This window comes from Pyrgilauda ruficollis, unplaced genomic scaffold (genome assembly GCF_017590135.1).
Source record: "Pyrgilauda ruficollis isolate IOZ18807 unplaced genomic scaffold, ASM1759013v1 scaffold10, whole genome shotgun sequence".
Taxonomy (NCBI): Eukaryota; Metazoa; Chordata; class Aves; order Passeriformes; family Passeridae; genus Pyrgilauda; species Pyrgilauda ruficollis.
Genome location: NW_024508101.1, coordinates 11,115,233 through 11,133,483, shown reverse-complemented (window position 1 = coordinate 11,133,483; position 18,251 = coordinate 11,115,233). Strand labels below are relative to the sequence as shown.

General features: G+C 43.7%; 1 protein-coding gene across 1 annotated transcript in view; it reads right to left on the bottom strand.

The window, feature by feature from the left end:
* KBTBD12 (kelch repeat and BTB domain containing 12) overlaps nt 1-8,518 on the bottom strand; it is a 41,654-nt gene extending 33,136 nt beyond the window's left edge. Inside the window, exon 1 of the mRNA XM_041465067.1 lies at nt 8,448-8,518. The gene's annotated coding sequence lies outside the window, so the exon portion shown is untranslated. The remainder of the gene's footprint in view (nt 1-8,447) is intronic.
* Nucleotides 8,519-18,251: the final 9,733 nt, after the last annotated feature.

Here is an 18,251-nt window from a genome sequence, read left to right as displayed (position 1 = left end):
TGCCCAGGCAGTGAAGGGCAGTGTCCATCTGCACCCAGGGCAGGTGGTCTCCTGAACACCCCAAAGCTGCTGGCTCTGCTCTGCACGCCCTCCCCAGGAGCAGCAGCAGGACTGCCCGCAGCCTGGGAGCAGGAGATGGGCTGGGCTCCTTCTCCTGGACCTGCTCCACACCCACCACCACCTCATCCTGTGCAGGTCTGCACCTTCCAGGGGGATCACTGCAGCCCTCCAACCTGGCTTCACCCACCTCACAAGCTCTGCAGAGCCACGCTGCTTCCCCAGGCAGAGCTGCAGGAAGAGTGTGGTTACCTCACTCTTGCCAAAGACAATATTCACTTTTTCTTGTCAGAACACACCTTCTTTATCTCTGTGCTTTGACAGCACAGCCAGCTCCTGACTGAACTGAACTCAACAAAGTTGTTGACTTCCATGTGAGTCTACTTTCTCCATTCTACAGCTGAGGAAACTGAAGCTAAAAGGTTAAAAAGAAAACAGGATTAAAACCCAGGGGTGAAATCCTTTCATTAACTTCAGAAATTCATCCCTGTGCTTTAGGTGCAAACTTGTCACTTCCCTCCTAGCTTTTAGCAGTGTTTAGGTGAGGTCATTGGAAGGATATTAATATTCTCCTTTATATCACTAGGAAGACTATTAAAGGGTAATAATGGAACAGTGCTGCTTTGATTTCCCTCTGGGTTACAGAGGGAAAAAGATGGTACATTGATAGTAAAAGAGAGGGTAAGTGTGATACAAATATAATTTGCAGTGGGGCACTGCTCTGAGATTTTGTCAGAGGCTGAGTTGTCACTATAAAACTTCCAGTGCAAAGTTCAAATCCTTTATAATGTCACCAGGAGCTGAAATCAGTTAATGCCTCGGTCAGAATTTTGGGATACTTTTTTCTTCTACTGTGAAAAATGGATTCAGGTGCAAACCTTCATTGGATGTTACTTTATTTGAGAGCTGGGGTATTAAATTTTCTCCAGTTCTCTCTGCTACTTTTTTTATATCAACTATTTAGTTAGTCTAATTTCACCTTTTCTTTTTTGCCTTTGTGCATGAACCTTACGAAGAGCCATATATAATGGTATGCAGGAGCTCCAGCATACACTTTGCAAGGCAGTAGCGTGCTGCATGAGCAGTTTAAAACATAAATAAGCACACTGCTGTGAGCTCAGCTCTCCAGCTTTTATGAGACTATCAAACTATAAATAAATGCTGTCCTCAATTCTCAGTTACACTGCAGGCTCTTTGAACAGCCCCAGTGCAAAGGAACTGTCTACCAGATGGAAGTAGCTCATCAGGAATTTCCCCCAACCTCTGGGGGGAAAAAACAAGCTACTGTGTAATAAGAGACATTATTTTGTCTGTATTTTTTGTCTGGGACATAGATATTTTTTTTGTCTTTTCCCGAGGAATCTCCTGTTTCCGTGTCATGGTGGGAGGGTGGGAGCTGCAGGACCTGGCCCAGCAGAGGTCACAGCACCCAGCGTGGGGGGCACCTCCTGCATCCTCCTCTTCCCCCTCTGCTTTTTTTTTTCTTTTTCTTTGCCTTAATGAGGCTGCCCTGCCTTCAGCTGGCCTCCCTTCAGGTGCTGAAAGGATCAGAGTTCAATCACATCAAAGAACCAGTGCCTCTGCCCATGAATTATTTGTGCTTCCTTTGTTATCAGTAAGCTGAGAAGCAAATCTGTTAATTGTATGCATTATGACATTTGGCTGACAGCCACAGTGAGGCAGAAATCAGCACCCAGATGATAATAATGTTATAATCTCAGAGTTCAATTATGAAGGCTGTGCTGGCATTTAAAATCAAGATTTTAAACCGTGCAAAAGATCCCACAGTGCTCAAAAAGGGCAAATAATAATGCTAATCTTGACACAAGGAACAGGTATAATAAGATATATAAAGGAAGCTTCCAATGAATTATAGATGTTCCTGTATCTATAGGATAATAGGAATCATTCTCTTAATTCTGACACCTGGAAAGATGCCAGAAGAAATTATTATGTGATTGAATTATAAGGATTTAGAGGGTAACAAGGTGATAAAAGCAGTTATGGCACCTATTTATCAAGAACAAATTGTGTCAATCCAACCTAATTTTCTTCATTTTTTTCAGGGATAATAAGGGAAAAATTAAGATACTTTGTCTTAAGACTACTGATATGGTCAAATGTGACAAATTGTGATAAAATCCACAGACTAAATCAAGATCAGTTAGGTGCCCAGCTGGTTGAAAAAGCCAGTTGAAAGGATAGTTATTGGTGATCGGACTGGGAAGCATCTCGACTCTGTGGCTGGAGATCTGTGCTGAAAAGGTCACTCACAGTTTCAGGGAATACTTACTTTCTTGCTTTAATTCAGATATGATTTCTTGAATCAATTTCATCCATTCTGTCCAGATAAAATATACAGACTTGTGGCAGAACATTAAGAATCTCCAACTGGAATTGGAGAATAACCAATTCTTTTAGGAAATTTATGTTCATATAGGCATACAGGTAAGTGTCAGTAAAAGATGGTTCTCTGTAACAATTATACATTTAGTGCATAGATGTGTTTCAAGCATCACTGTAGCTACCAGCAGCCAGGGTACCTTTCTGGAAGTTTCCATATTCAGTCAGTTGCCAGTTACTTAAAGAATTAGGATTTTCAGGCTCTCAAAGGCATCTAATTAAGTTAAAAGCCCAGCTCCTGCTTCAGCTTACTGTGTGATATAGGAACTGAAGTGTCCGCATCACTTTTAAAGGTGAAACTTCAGCCTTAAATAGCTTAGGGAATTCTGAAAGATTTGCCAGATGATGGGATCACCTTCTATTAAAGTAATTGAAAGAACCCTCCTTGCTCCGCCCTCTTGTTCTCTCAGGAACAGCGCTGTAGCAGTGGGGAACAAAGCGACACAGACCCCCGTATGCATCCAAAGGAGATTGCTTTATTGTAAAATCGGCCCCTTTTTATACCTTTAATTTTGACCTGACATAACTGAAACCAAACCAAGCCCTAACAGAACTTAACAGAAAGAAGGCCCCCATTGGCTGGCTCAGCTGCAGTGCTGCTGTCCACGCATCCTACCAGCCAATCAGCTTCCTGCTCATATGCTGCCCGCGCGTTCCTTCAGCCAATCAGCTTCCTGCTCATATGCTGCCCGTGCATTCCTTCAGCCAATCAGCTTCCTGCTCCTACACTGTCCACGTGTTCCTTCAGCCAATAAGCTTTCTGCTCATGCGCTGTCCACGCATCCTACCATCCAATCAGCTTCCTGCTCATACGCTGTCCGCGTGTTCCTTCAGCCAATCACAATCTCCCTCCCAGCTCTCACTCAAATGGCTCTCACCCCTCAGCGACTCCCGCCCATCCAGCCTGCAGCTCTGCCTTTCCCATGGGGCCTTCTGGTGAGCGTAAGCCTTACAACTCTAACAGTTATAACGCCCTACGCTACATCTCCCCCCTCTCTTTTTATTAAGCAACTAAAACCTACTAGGAAAAACCTAAACAAGTCTTAAGACATTAATAACAGTAGCAACAATAGTAGCTATAACAACATTTCAAAAACTGTAACGTGCTTATAACACAGTCGTGATGGAATCCACTTCCCATGACGGCCTGTGGAAATGCAGGCATAGCCTCTTCCCCATGTTAATAAGTCCAGTGTCCTTTCCTTTCTCCAGTCAGTAAGTCCTTTACATCACAGGAGGTTTCAGATGAGCCTTCATGTCAAAAGAACACTGCCTTTCACAGTTTGTCCCGTCTCATCACAATTTAAAAAATTAAGGACATATAAGGCTTTAGCTCCTGAGGGCACCTCAACTCCCCCCCTTTTTGTTTTTAAATACAAAGGCAGTGCCTGTCATCTCTTCTGCTGGGCCCCTTGCAGCGAGGAGACAAACACAGTAAAATGTGTAGAATAATTATAGTGATACAAATTTGCCTTGTGGGAGAGCGGGGAATGCTGGTTGTGTGAGAAACACCCCATTGCTACAAGAAGTTACAAACTCCTGGCGCTGTGGGCCACTTGCAGCAAGCCCAGCGCCGCCAGTGCGGTGCCAGGACCATCCCGACCCCCACTCACCCCATCCCCATCCCGGGGCCAGGCCTGCCCCGACCCCCGCCCGTGTGTCCAAACCCCAGAACTGCGTGGCTAAATCCGCTGCCAGAATGTTAGTGTTATAAGCAGTAGTTCCCACACTTTGGCATGGTCTAACCATATCTGCTGTATCACAAGTGTGTGGGTTATGAACAGCGGGAAATGCTTTTCTACAATCTTTGCATTTGTAAAAGCAAGCTGCCACAACGGGATAACTCTGCCCTCATCATTGTCCACCTGTCGGGAGAGCGTGGCATGCAGCCTGTCCAGGAACTGCATGAACGACTCCCTTGGATCCTGTGAAATCTTAGCAAAAGACAGGTTAGAATTGATACCCGTCCCTGGGAGTCGCTGCAGGGCCTGCAGGGCTAGGTGAGTGGTGATATCATATACACCACACGCGTAGCCTGCCTGGGCTGCAGGGACGGCAAAGGCACCCTCCCTGCACAGCAGCGGTCAGCTTCAAGGTCAGCTGCACAATGGTGACTGGTGGATTTCTGTCCTGCAGCGCTTCTGCCTGGGCTGTACACAGCTCTCTGTGATCGGTGAGCCAGACTGCAAACTGCGTCGCTGTTAGAATCATTTTCATTATGCTCGTCCAGTCATGGGGTGTGAGGACATACACAGTGCGGTTCTAGGGTTCTAGGTAGCTTAGGGCATGGTGGGAGGATAAGCCGCTTTGTTTTATTATTGCCCTCAGTTCTTTAGCTACTTTATAATCTAGTTCTCAGTATGCTGGCTGTTGGTTTGCTGCATATATTACTGGGCAGGCTGTAATGACTGCCAGGTCGCCCTCCTTCATGGCGGCTTCCTGGCATTTTTGCCAGCGCAGGACTGGTGTGTCGCCGTCTTGGGCAGGAAGTGAGTCCGCCATCTGCTCGCCATGTGGGAATTCCGTGCTGAGGGGTCCCGCCGTGCAGGGATTTTTATCTGGGTGAGGTAGTCCTGCAGGGCCTGGGTTGATCTCAGGGTAAGGCAATTCTGTGGGGTTTGGGTCAGTCTCAGGATTGTGTATGGGTTCTGGTGGCACTGAGGGTTCGGCAGATTTAATTTACGAAGCCATGTAGTGGCTGACACTTGAGTGACTTCCTTTAATGGCTGCCATGATTGTCCCTCATGTAGCAAGGTCCCCATAAACTTTGGCATCACTGTCCCTGGCGATATCAGAAAGTCTCTGGCCAGGCTCTAATCAAAGGGGCCCACTAAAGAGAAAACCTTTAACTTGATTCGACACCCAGTCCAGGAGGGTGGACTGGGTGTCGAATCACACCCATGTTAATAGATTGCTGATGTAGGAGCTGCCTGACCTGGCCCAAGCTCCTGCTCTGTTCCTGGGATATTCCACCTCCCATACTGGTCTACTCACCCTCCCAGTGAGGTGTGCACACTTTGAATTCCCAAGTTCCTTCCCAAACTTTTGAGTTCCTTCCCGAACTCTTCCCACATCCTTTTCCTGGATCCACTTCCCGGATCCTTTTCCCAGGTCCTCTTCCTGGATCCTTCCCCAGATCCTTTTCCCAGATCCTTCCTGGCCAGTTCCATGACCTAGTGAGAGCTGCTACCAGAGCAGACCGCACACCCTGCGCCGCCTTTATAGGTCCCTGTTCGGGCACCATTTGTAGCAGTGGGGAACAAAGCGACACGGACCCCCGTATGCATCCAAAGGAGATTGCTTTATTGTAAAATTGGCCCCTTTTTATACCTTTACTTTTAACCTGACATAACTGAAAGCAAACCAAGACCTAACAGAACTTGACAGAAAGAAAGTGCCCATTGACTGGCTCAGCTGCCGTGCTGCTGTCCACATGTCCTGCCTTCCAATCAGCTTCCTGCTCCTACACTGTCCAAACATTCCTTCAGCCAATCACAGTCTCACTTCCAGCTGTCACTCAGCTATCTCTTACTCCTCAATTGGCTCCCAGCAGTCCAGCCTGCAGCTCTGCCTTTCCCATGGGGCTTTCTGGTGAGCATAAGCCTTACAACTCTAATAATTGTAACCCCATATCCTACACAGCCCCATAGCAGGTACAGTTCAGGTGATCAGAACTGATTTATTCCTGGCAGGGAAGGAGGAATTTTGAGGTTTTGAAACTACTAATGCTACAAATCCAATGATGTCATTGGCTCATATGAGATAAAGTCTTAACAGTCCTTCTGAGAGAGATTTTAACTATTTTTCTCCCTCCATCCCTGTGGCACCTTGTTTCTGTTACTGAGAAGCCTGAGTAAAAGTACTTTGAGGTCTCACTAGATCAAGCACAGGCCAGATCTTGCTAGGCAGGCTCATGGGAGCTTTCTTAGCTTGTTACCGTCTGCAAGTAGTGCAAAAGGAGTTTCCCAGTGCAGGGACACAGGCTGCTGACCTACAAGCTGCTTTTGTAGATGTAGGCAGCTGTGGCAGTGTTGCCTTCCCCTGTGTGCATCCTTGCATCCCTGCTGCTCCAAGCATCCCACTCCAGCACAGCCTGCAGTCATCGCCACTCAGACTGCAACAGACCCAGCCTGCCCTTTCTGCAGAAGCTTTATTTTCCTTCTCATTGCATTGCTCTTAATTTAAAATAAAAATAAAATGGACCTCAGCAAGGTTCTCTGAACTAGGAGAAACTTGGTACCTACCAGGGAGATTTTTTAAGCAGTCTGCAAAGCTTCAAAAACTGTTTGGGAGCATGATTGACCATTGGAGACCTGAAGATACTTTGATCAGTTTTCAAAGCCTTTGGGTAGTTTATGATTCTGGGAAGATTTGACAGTTTGAGCTCTGTGTACTGCCAACTCAGAGGCCTAGATGTGGGATTGGATTAATATTGATCCTATCTCAGCAAATACCAGGCATATTTTTTTTTCTTTAAACTGTTACAGATTCATGAAAAAAATCAAAGCAGCTGGAAATGAAAGACCCTATGGGCCATCTTTTCGAATGTGCCTTCACCTGACTTAATCTGGTTCAAAGCTCAGTGAAGTCAGTGAAAAGAATCCCACAATTTAAGTAGAAAATTGATGTGGCACTGTTAACAAACAAATGCCTATGGACAAACCCCAGTCTGAGCCAATTATGTGAATTAATTGTATAAGAATAGAACCTAAAGGTATACATACCAACCCCATTTCTTTAACAGTTCACATATGCAGATCATTTTTCTTGCATATAAAAACTAACTGAAATGGCAAAGTGCTCGTTCACAGAAGGAGGATGCATAAGTTTTTTACAATGACATATGCCAGCAGAAGGAAAATGTGTTTCTAAAATGCATTTCAGTAGCTCTTTAGGCAGCCTGACAAGGAGCTTCTCTTTTTGCATTTCTCTAAATACACTGGCTAGTATAGGAAAGGCTCACTTTCCAGAACAGTTATATTATATAAACAGGACTATATCACAATGAAAATAAACATAATTTAATAACTATGCAAACTAGGCCCTCTTTGCATTTTTACAAAAGATTGTTAACTCTAATTGCTAATACTTACATAACTCAGGAGCATGCATCCCTCTGGTGAGCAAATGCTAGTATGTAAAACCTTTAATAATCTGTCATTCAGCAGTGAGATTGTAATAAAGTGCAAATTGTAAACCCTTATAACTCAGTGTCAGGATTCCATTAGTTACTGTTTGAATCCAAACTTTCCACTGAATTTCTCCAGTTCCAGTTTCAATCACTACCAAGCGAATATGTGGGTATGTCCATATTCACAGAAGGGAAAATTCAGAGCAACACACCACCGCCTCCAAAATGGCCCCTTCACTGACACACACATTCAATATCTCCTAAATCTGCAGTCCCCATGGACCCTCATATTGAAAATGTTCATCCCTTTGGTGGGGATCAGTCCCAGGCATGTAGAGATACCCTGAGGGAAGAGGCAAGAGTTTTTCTGAGTTTCCTATCTGGAAGCAAGACCAGATGTTTGCAGGTTTGTGGAGTATTCAAATCTCCCCACTGCACACAGACTTCAGGCACTGAAATTTCTGCATCCACTGGCCGATCCTGTTCCCACACTGCATATAGCTGCAAACAGACCCCACGTTTGATGTTGGTCAATGGTTCCTGTCCTAACTTTGTAATGAATCTCTTACAATTCCTTTATGAACTAGGCAGTAAGGAACTGTAAGGAACTGAGAGGCTCAGTTTTGGTACCAGCAGTGGGTCCTGCAGCCTCCTCCCCCTGCTGCTGCCTTGCAGCTGTCCCTGTGTTTATGCTCCTCTGTAGTACCTTTAAGGATTCCCCAAGACAAACATGCAGGTTTCCCATGCACCCAGCAACCCAAAGCAAGCTTGGCCCCCGTGATTCCACATTGCCCATCTGTCCCAACATCAAACACCCTTCCCTTTCCTGTTCCAAGTGGATGGGGTTTAAATGTACCTTTTCGATGCTGGGAGCGGCAAGGGCCTCTGAGAGTGCATGGGAGAGGGAAGCAGAGCTGTCACCCAGCACACAGAGCTCCTGGTAACAGTGAGGTGCCAGGGCTAAAAATAGCCTTGCACTGGGCTCCTAGCTGGGATAGGGAGCTGCTCTAATGTCAGGCACAGGGGCACATTGGGACGCAGCCGCCAGGCACCGGTGCCATTCTCCTCACCCCTGTCCATGTGCTGCCTGCCAGGCACTGTGCTAGGGAGCATCAGACTCTTCCTTGGGGTGGTGCAGCTGCAGTTGGTGTTGGTGACCACTTCAGGAATTATGTCCCGCACAGACCTTGCACAGAACCAGGCATAATCTCTGGATGGCAGCTGTTCCTGGGTGGCTGGAGCAGTTCCAGCACAGGAGCACCCGCCTACCTCTGAGGTGTGGGTACCCAACCAGAGCAGATGCTGTTGCTTGCTGACCCTATCCAAGTCATTCCCAAAACCAAGGCCACTGTCTCCATAGCTGACAGAAATTTTCCCAAACTGATCCTCCTGCCCTTCTGTGAGATTGCCAAGGGCTGAAGCTGTACACGAAAGAAGGATTGCTGACCAAATTGAGTTGTTATATGTATATTTTATGGCTATCTTCTTGTTTGTGCTGGTGTAGATCAGAAAGAGATCAACTAAATTGGTCCAGAATAGTGGGGCTGCACTGATGTACATCTCATACTCTGGAAATTAAAGAGCAACAGAGAGGGCCATAATACACTATTTTTATTTCCATATCTTTAAGCAAAGATGGAAAAAAGATTAAGCAGAATTTAGGGTTATAAAATTGATTAATGTTGAGCCAATACTTTTAGTTGAGAAAGACATTAAGGGGTTTTCAGAATGTTCTTTTTTAAATGGCATTAATTTATTTGTTCACCATGCTAATTGGTTGATTGATTGTAATAACTTATGAGAAAATTGAAATGAAATGTAGATTCCTTATCTAGATTTTTATTCTGATGATTTTATTACACAGTTTCTCTAAAAGCCATAGAGGAAGTTTGCAGAAACGTTCAACAACTAACAGCAGTTTGTTGGGTTTAGAGGGAAAATTAAAGTACATTATTTTAAAAGCGTATTTCATAGCATTTGTGAACAAAACTAGGAAAAAATTACCAGTGAATTAAAGTTTATTCATGTGAGAGAATTCAAGAGACCAGATTACAAAGATATATATTGTCTAAACTCCCAGATTGTTCTTATTAAAAGTTCAGATTTATCTCAGAAATAAAAATACCCAGTCTGATACCACAGCTCTCACAGAAGCCAAGATAGAACACTGTGCTGATGAAATGCCACAGCTGTGATAAAAATGGACTGTATCCTGCAAATTGCCCTGTTCTCCTCTAACTTGGAAAAATTTATAGCATGGTGCTGGTTGACAATGGAGCATTTATGTAGTTAATTTTATTTATATTAAACCAGACCACTACTTAAATAATAATCATGTTTCTTTATGGATGCATTTCTTCTGATAATTTCTATAATGAGCCTGTTTCACAAAAACACCAACACTTTTAAGGAAAATTTCTCTTTATTGCTCATGAAATTATGAATATTTCTCTTGCACTTCACTGAATTAACTGGGACACCCCATCATGCAGTGGAGCAACCCCTGGGCAGCTCTCAGCAGCACTTCATGATGTCACAAATTGAGTGTGTGCCCCCCATATTTTTGCTGGAATTAAAAGCTTTTTCTGCTGTAAGCTAAGCCTGTGTTCACCTTCTTCATGTAATTAAATAATAATCTTTTCATTCTGATATTATTATCTGTTGTCATGGTGATTTTTATTATAAAAATGAATGGCTGAGATGTGGGCGAAGACAAGTTTTTCCTGAACTTTGTTAAGCTAATACCAAGGGAAGGGTATCTGTGATAATTCAATAAATGTGTGATCTTTCAGCACAGTGTATTTTAAAACAACGAGAAGGACTAGGCATCAGAGACAGAAAAGGCACATTTAATGCAAATTTATCTGTGTTAAGGAAATATGTGTTGAATTTAATGTCTTAGAACAGTGTCTGCATAACACCAGTCATACAGTACATGCTGGTGCTGCATGAGCAAAGACATTCCTTTCTAAATTTCAACTCTTAGTGATTCACTTATTGGAAAAATAGCCCTTTTTTTAGGAGAAAGTCTGACCAGTTTCCAAGTGTGTCTTTATCTCAGTCCAGCTTTTGAGAACAGCTAGACAGCGTTCACACTTCAGCTGAAAGCAGGACACCTGTTCTGGTGGGTGAGTGCACACGAAGTGTCCATGGGTGAGGCTTTGCTCTGGTTTGCCGTGAGCAGGACCACAAGTCACAGTCAGCTCTATCTGAACTTCAGAGGAGACCTGCATCAGCTCAGTTAAACTCTGGCAGGCATCAGGACATGGTTTTTCTTTTCTGCCATTGAAACATCACAACCGAGGTTCTGAGCTGAACTCATCTCTGTCACTCTTGCCATGGCTCGGAGCAGAACCTCATTCTCCATTGGAGAATACACAGTTGTGTCATTAAATGGTGCCACATCATGACGGCTTGGGAGAGTAGGCCCTCACTCTTGGTGACTCCATGCCCATGGGTGGCTCCCCAGCATGGACACCGCTCTTCTCATCTCCCATCTCAGCAGTTTCTTGGGGCTCCTCAGCCTCTTTTCCTGGAGAGTGAGGCAGCCTCTGGTTTGGCAGCTGGTACCTCACATTTGCTTTACTTCCCACCTGAGTGGTTCTGTCATGTTCGTTCCTCCATGTGGCATCAGCTGAGTGTGGAGGTGCCTGCAGGCTCAGCCAACGCACTGGCCAAAGGCACCGTCCTTGGCACAGCTGCTCCCTGCTCCCAGCATGTCCTGTGTGGGCAGCTGTGGCGTCTCCTGCCTGGGCAGAGAGCCCGAGTGCCTTCAGCCCTCAGGGTGGGTCTGGACCACCTTCCAATGGTTGCTCTACAAAGCATTTGTTGTCAGAACCAGTAATGATGTTTTGGTTATCATATCTGTATAAACAGTGCCAGTTTGGGTACACAGGGACAAGAAAATCAGAAATATAGAGATTTCAAGTTTGATTGTATTATCTATTCTCTTATGACAGTCCAGATACAATATTGATTTGGGTTTTTTTCCTTGGGGTTAGTGTTGACCTTTAGAGCAGGCCAAGGGCAATCTGGAGCTTGTCTGTGACCACAGGTCCAGGAAGCAGCACCCTGCAGCCCCTCTGAATTGAAATCTCTTTCTGGCTCTGTCAGCTGATTCCCAGGTTGCCTGACAGATAATGTGGCATGCCAGCAACCCGCTGCTTTTCCATTTAAATTAATGATAAAGTTGTGGTTAAATTAACACTCCAGCAGAGGTAATAAGGACCAACTCAGCAGCTGCCATGATGTATGCAAATTGCAGTTTCACACATTAGGAGCTAGATGTTGCTTAATTTGTAGGTCTTTCTGTCTTTTAAATGAAAGAGCCTCCATCAAGTTCAGGCAATCTTAAAACAAAAGGCAAAAGAAACTCCCCAAAGTCAGCCACTCACCAGTGCTTCTAACTGCACCTACAGTTTTTCTTCTGGGGTTTCCCTCCTGAGCCCCAATAAACAGTTATTACTGAGTTACACTGCACTGCTGGGTGCTTTTAGGCAAAATATCTGCTGATTTCCAAAGAACAGACAGTCTGATTAAGGAGGTACTGCCGTCCCTTTGGTATAAACAGACACCTCATTTAATTTGCAGTGGTGCCACAATCCTGAGGCTCAATATCCATCAGGGCTTTTTCCTCTGGAAATGAAACTGTAACAGAGCAAAAGAAGAGCTGTGATCGCTGCCAGCTAATCAGACAGCAAGAGCAGGCTGATAGGAGAGTCCTTTTTCTCCTTTTAGATCAGTAGAGATGGGAATGAAGATGCAAAGAAGCATGTAACTGGATGGGGTTTTAGGAAAGATTGGTTCATACATTAGTTTTAATACTCCTTAATCTCTCTAAGAAAATTATGTAACTGTGTTAGAGTCAAAAGATTTCCAAATTGATACCAAAAGTGCATCCTCAGAATAGCAGAATTTGGGGTTATTATGGCCACAGAAAATAGGAAAAACTAATGTCCATCAAGGTGTGCTCTGTAAGAAGGAGCAAAATATTAAAGCATTCTGAATCGAATTTTAGCTGGCTCAGAAATGTGCAGTCGCTGTATATATGGCTAAAAATATTGTTGAAGCTCACATGAACTTTTCCAGGTTTTATTCAGAAAGGCAGAGATTTCATTCTATAACAAATCCTATCCACATGATTTAGGGATTTGCCTATCTTTTTTGTCCTTCTGACTTATGTGGTCAGTTCTCAAAAGCTGTTGCTACAGGTCTTTGAATACCTTTGGAGGAGATTCTCCTTCCTCTGCTCTTGTCACCAATCCCTCCATGCTCTCTTCCTGATCCTGGATGTCATCTTAGCCTTCACCTCAGCTAGAGATATCTTAGTGACTCCTGGCATCCCATTAGCAAAGAAATAACAGGAACTTGCCCTGTCTAGTCATTATTTGGCTGCAAGTGTTGAAACAAACTCTCACAGGAAAATGCAAGATAAAAAGCTGCAATGAATTTGTGGACAATAAACACTCAGACTATTACCAAAACACGGGTGTCAGAGTGATTCCCAGTTCCCAGAAGTGAATGCTTAGCCAGGCTGGTTTCCAGCTCCCTGCTGCAGTCAGAGCTCTCCATTGCTCTTACTTCTCAAGAAAAGGGAATCTGAGCAGTCAGGTGGGATGAGAGCTGCAGCCTGCCCTGAGCTGAGCTCTCGGAGACAGGGATTGAGGGAAAATCCCCAGGTGCCTCCATTCTGCTCTTCAGATGCAGTCTTGCCAAACTTGTGTGGTTTACTGTTCAGAACACCAAAGAAGACTGCAATTCTCTCTGCTCTGACTCTGTCACTCAAGATAAGCCCCTGCCACTCTCTTTGGTCTTTGTTTCTCATTGCTGAGCCAGGATAATGATGATTTCCTAGCAGTCTGAGAGATTAATTAGCATTTACTAAGCTGCAGGGCCTACTTTGCAATTGTGCAAATACATGTTTGTGTATTCCAATAAATTCTGCATTTGCTGCAGCCCCCCAACCTGGGACATAATGGAACCATAAAAAATATTTTTTAAAAATTAGAAAAAAAGCATTGTTCTTTTGACAAGCAGAGGCAATAACTCTGAGAGAAACAGAATACTCCCACCATGGGCTTGAGGCATTTGTCCCTAAAGTGGTATGAAGATGATGTTGGTTCATTCATGTCCAGTCCTGAGTGCTGGGCTAGAGGAGGTTCCCCTCTCCCATTCCCATGCTGTCCCAAAGGTGACTGGGATTTGTAATGTAGTGCTGAAGCTCCAACACAGCTTCACCAGTCCATGGTGAAACTCTACCAGAGACACACAGACAGCCTGGTGTGTGTGTCCAGCCCTGGGTGTCAAGGTGAATGGGTCACAGATGGTCCCAGCATGAAGGAAGGACCACCAGCAGGGCCTTACCCTCAGACCCTCAGTAAATGGTGCACATCCTGACAGGCTGGGCACCAGATACCCTCCTTCACCCCGTGATCTGAGTCACAGGCTGCAGCTTTGTGAGTTCACCTCTGCGGGTTCTCATGAATTAGGAGGCAAAAACTTGAAAAATCTGCAATATCACCATGCTTTTAATTGCCCACCTACAGTTGCCCATAAACATGCAGCTGATTTTGCTCAAACCTTGCAGCTGACCATAGTGGTTTATCCTAAAGCAGCATAGGAAATAAACAGGAATTAGGATCCTTCAAAAAAAAGTAAAATTTCTTCTATTTCTGTTCAGAAAAAAAAAAGGATGAAGAAATGTAGCATCTTCCAAGCTACATCCCATGTGGCAATCTTCCAAACCTCTTTCCATATGTTCCTAAGTGTTGAAAGCCCAAATGTTCCCTATCTTGCTGCCAAATTCTCTGCATCAATCCAAATGGCTCTTACAATACAGTTGGATATTGTCTAGTGAAAAAAAATCCCCTCAGATAGATTGATAATTAAAAATATATTTGATCATCAGAGAGATAAGACTGGCCAAGGGGTGCTGTGCTGAATGGATCATTCATGCTCATATATTTCAAAGCAGAAGGATATCTTTCTGATCTTAATGGAGTTGCCCCAGAAATCCTTAATTGTTACAGAACATATTTCTGAAGAGATTTGAAACTGGGCACAGAGGAGGAGGCAGATGAGCCACAGCAGAGCTCTGCACTGCCGGGTGCAGCCTGGGGAACGTGTCTGGCTGGCTGCAGAGGGAGGCTTTGGACTCCAACAGACATCACTGGATTGGTCTCAACCCTGTCTCATTTCAGACAGCCCCACAAAACTAAAGGCTAGGAATTTGTCCTTGTTTTTAACCACAGCATAGCTGCTGCTGTACTCCCATCCCTGCAAGTGCTGGGGTACTAGGCAGAGGTCTTGGGACGTGACTGAGGCTGCGTGTGTTGGTCAGTGCTTCTTGTACACATTTCATAGCATGGGAGGGAAAGAGAGATTCTCCAGCTTAGGAGCTGAATGTTGCAGCCTCCCATCTGCTGTCCTCTTCCTCCCAAGGTCTAGGAATGATGAAGCTTCATGTAGGTATCTCCATCCAGGAGCTCTCTTTCCTCTTGTGAAACCTCAGTTTCCATTTAAAAATTTACTGTAACTCCAGAGAAGGTTCAGTAATGTACCTGGAAAAGTCAACAAATGAAAGCAAACACATGCTGGTGTCAGAGCATAGTACTGTGGGCTGGAAGGTTCCCTGCAAGTGTTCAGGAGTCCCCTCCAATGGGTCTCCAACAGGAATATGAATTGGTGTTATGAGTCCACAGCAGCTGCAGATGCCACTGCTTCTACAGCACAAACAAAACCACAGATACCTGTGCTACATGAGAGTCAGACTGTAGCCAAAATACAATGGATAACTTGTGTTGGAGGAAACAGGATGAGGTTTGGGGAGCAAAATCTCAGATACTGTAACTTTTGATGTTATTAACAGTACATGCTACTAATTTTAGAATAAGATCAGATGACAGGTGTTGATGGCCTTGGGGATTGAAGACATTTCTAAAGCATACAAGGCTCTGGTGACCATCCCTTCATGTCCTAAGGTTGTCCAAGAAGGATTGCCACCTTACACAGGAGATACTTTGGAATGCTTTGTCCCATTTTTCACTGCAATACTTCTCATTTAACTTCTCCTTTCTGTGTACTCCTGGGTCAATTACCACATGCATTAATTCAGCCTAGGAGAAAAGCCAGTGAGTGCATTTTTCTGTACTAGAAGGTATAAAGTAATTGTAGCAGACACTGTAAAAATTAAATAACTGAGAGGGCACAATTATGAACCAGATGCAAACAGTGATGAGTCTGGTACTTAGTACAGAATAGGTCACCTGTGATTTCATGGTATTAGGGCACAACACTGAGCACAACTGGGCCTTAGCTCTGTTGGTCACCTGGTGCTACCAGAGTAAAAGAGCCCTCCCAGGAGCTGGCAGTGTATTTGGGGTAAGGTTTCTGCAAGACATTAAGGTCCTGCCTAGCACCTATGCCAGGATGGCAGAGTATCTGCTACAGTTCTTTTGTTGTTCCACAGCACAATGCTTTATTTTTTTTCTGCAACGTGCATTTCACACTAGGGATATTTTTTATTTTTTGCAGGTACTGTTCCTGCTTTGCATCAGTGTGAGCAGAAGCAGGATCAGGCCTCCAGTTAAATAACTAATGCAGCTGTTTTGCTGAACCAGCTTCCTGGCTGGGAAATGAATCCAGTCAGCTGTGGATCACAAACCCCAGAAATGGAGATCTCAAAGATTTCATACATGAATTTTTTTTCTTAATATTTGAAGAGTCACTTTTCTTACAAAATCTGTTAGGCAGATGTTAGGAAGTAATTACTGTACATGAATCAGAAAGAGAATGCACATCTTATATTGAACATGAGTGGACTGAGTAAAGAAACTGATGATAGATGAAAAAATGCTAAAATATATCTGAGTGAAATATGCCTGAATTTGCCTCAGGATTATAAGGAAGAAGGAGCACAGGGCAAGCTCCTCTCGTGAGCCATGTGTTCATTGTCTTTCCAACACAAGCAGCCACTGCTTTTTTTTATCAACAGCAGAACCATTGAGAGAAATTGGCCCTGGCTGGGCAGGGAGAGTTGCCATCAACACCTAACATCTAATTGCTTTCCAGGCAATTGCATCAGTGTCCAGTGTGCTGGACAGAGCTCAAACATCACGAAACTAAAATACTCTCAAGTGTCCCAAAGAATCCTTAGATCATGGAGCACATAAATATGGCTGATAGGACTGATCATATCAGTTAAACTCTTGTCTCCATGTACACATTTACTGTAATTTTTATGTATAAATACAAACAATCTTCAAATTATGGTGTCAGGAGTAATAACACCAGAACAATAGGATAGAAAGCAAAACTGTAGGGAAAATGTTGCCCTGAATAATGCAGTTGTCCAGAGCAATTGGCTGTGGTTTTGTCCAGAACACAATATCCCATATATTTACAAACCTGGGCAATCTTCAGTGGCTGAAAAAGTTGCTGCTTCCACTGTACACAGTGCTCTGATGGATAGATTTTGAGATGAGGTGGGAGTTAGTAATGGTATAATTGGGTAAACAAAATCAGGAGCATTAAGAATGGATTCTGCCCTCAGCTTGCCTCCAGTACTGAGCCCTGCTTTTCTCTGCACTGGCTTCTCCTATGTAAAATACAGAAATCATTCTTCCTTTCTGAAGTACTTTAAAATCTCAGGTTCAGAGTACTACATTAGAGTTAAATAAAATATCTCAAAAACTGATAATAAAAATATTGTATTTTTCCATCCCTAGCAATGAATGCCCTTCAGAGGTAGGGTTTCTGTAATTACCTTTATGTACCAATGTGGCTGGAGCAACTGAGGCTGTAACAAGGAAATGATTCACCTGTACTGTGAAAGCTGCCTTAAGATGGTTTTTAGGGACATAGACCTTCAGATTGTGCTTATTGTCACACATAAAGTCAATTTCATTCAAAATACAAATCTCACATCAGTAACTACAGCCTTCTAAATTCCACCCCAGAGTCTATAACCTACAAACATCATAAACAGAAATGTTACAAAGGAAGCCTTTAAAATTACAAACCAGACAGAATGTTTAATATTTCAAGTCCAATTTACAATATAAAACCTAATTTTGAGAAATGCTATGAAAGCATCGGGGTTGGGTGCATTTTAGAGCAGCATTTGTCACAAAAAAGAGCTTGAACATTTGGGTTGCCAAGGCAGAAACAAGCACCACAGACTCCCTTTACCCTTATGGGGATTCATCAAGGTTGTGCAGTGCAGCTGTTGTCTTAGTAAAAGAAAGTATCAGCCCCTGGCTGAAGGAAACAGAAACATAATTATGTTATGATGAGCTGGAAAACGTGCAAAGAAAAATTGGAATGCAAAGCGTGATAAATGATGCTTTGTCAATTGCAAAGCAGCAAGAAAAGCAGGCAGCACAATAACAGCCCTTCTCCAGTCAATGCTTCCAGTTCAGCTACCAAAATAAAGCACCACTCTAAGCATGGCAGTACTAGCTTTTGGCTGTAGCACTTAGCCCTGGTGCAATAATGCTGGGTTTGTAGAGTGGATTATGCAGTCAATCTTAGCAATAAAAATGAAAAAATAAATGGTGGGATACTCCTTAGAATTGAGACCATAATTCCTGCTAGAGAAAGTTCATAGTGTTATCTTATTCTGATTTTTATGCATATTAAAATTCCAAGGTTTGGACCTTCT